The sequence below is a fragment of the Bison bison genome, unplaced genomic scaffold (assembly GCF_000754665.1).
Source record: "Bison bison bison isolate TAMUID 2011002044 unplaced genomic scaffold, Bison_UMD1.0 scf7180017864464, whole genome shotgun sequence".
NCBI classification, from domain to species: Eukaryota; Metazoa; Chordata; class Mammalia; order Artiodactyla; family Bovidae; genus Bison; species Bison bison.
Genome location: NW_011495025.1, coordinates 4,151,865 through 4,152,634, shown reverse-complemented (window position 1 = coordinate 4,152,634; position 770 = coordinate 4,151,865). Strand labels below are relative to the sequence as shown.

The window sequence follows — 770 nt, the reverse complement described above, 5'->3', positions numbered from 1 at the left end:
AAAGCCAAGTCAGCATGGTCTGATAGGGCTACCCCTAAAACGAAAACTCAGCAACCGGCCAGCACTGGGTGTGCGCGCGTTAATGCGTGAGTATGCATGCGTGGTAACCCGCGGACGCAGTTGGCCGGGCGCCGCCCTCGGAGCCCCCGCCCCCACCCCTCCGGCCCCGGTCTAACCCCTCCCCCAACCCCGACCTTATAAAGGCAGCGCTGGCCGCCGCCCTCCTCACAGTCTGGGAGCGCGGCCTGCCAGAGAGGTGGTTCCCTTGTCCCCCACTCAGTCACACTCCGCGCACTCACACACTTGGAAGCGCCTCCCCACGTCCCTCCCCTGCTCTCCCCTTGCTCTGCTCTTCTCTCTCTCACCACAAATAGTCGCCGACCGACTGCCAATCCGCCTCTCTCTCCCTCTCTCCACAACATGACTGACTGGGAAGCGGTGGCTCAGGCAGAGCAGCTCTGCTGGAGCGGGCAGGAGGAGCAGGAGGATTATTAAATAACGCAGCTCTACTCTGTACAACTGGGAGTAGAGAGAAGGAGCCCAACATCCGAGAAGGGGAGGGAGGGCAGAGGAAGGGGACCGGGAAAGACAGTCCCGTGCCCCGAAGACATAAATCCCCGAGTGCCCGGGAGGAGCCTAACAAGCGGCGCGGAGCCCTCAAGGTAGTAACGCCCCCAGTGCCCCCGCACCCGGCGGGTCGCGCTTCGCGTCGCCGCGACACTGGGGTCGGCCCCGGGCGGACGCGGGGAAGACCGCCCGGCAGGTGACGG

General features: G+C 64.9%; 1 protein-coding gene across 2 annotated transcripts in view; it reads left to right on the top strand.

Moving 5' to 3' along the window:
* Positions 1–244: 244 nt before the first annotated feature.
* CCSER1 (coiled-coil serine-rich protein 1) overlaps positions 245–770 on the top strand; it is a 1,491,930-nt gene continuing 1,491,404 nt past the window's right edge. For both annotated transcript variants that reach the window (XM_010860144.1, XM_010860146.1), the window contains exon 1: positions 245–662. The gene's annotated coding sequence lies outside the window, so the exon portion shown is untranslated. The remainder of the gene's footprint in view (positions 663–770) is intronic.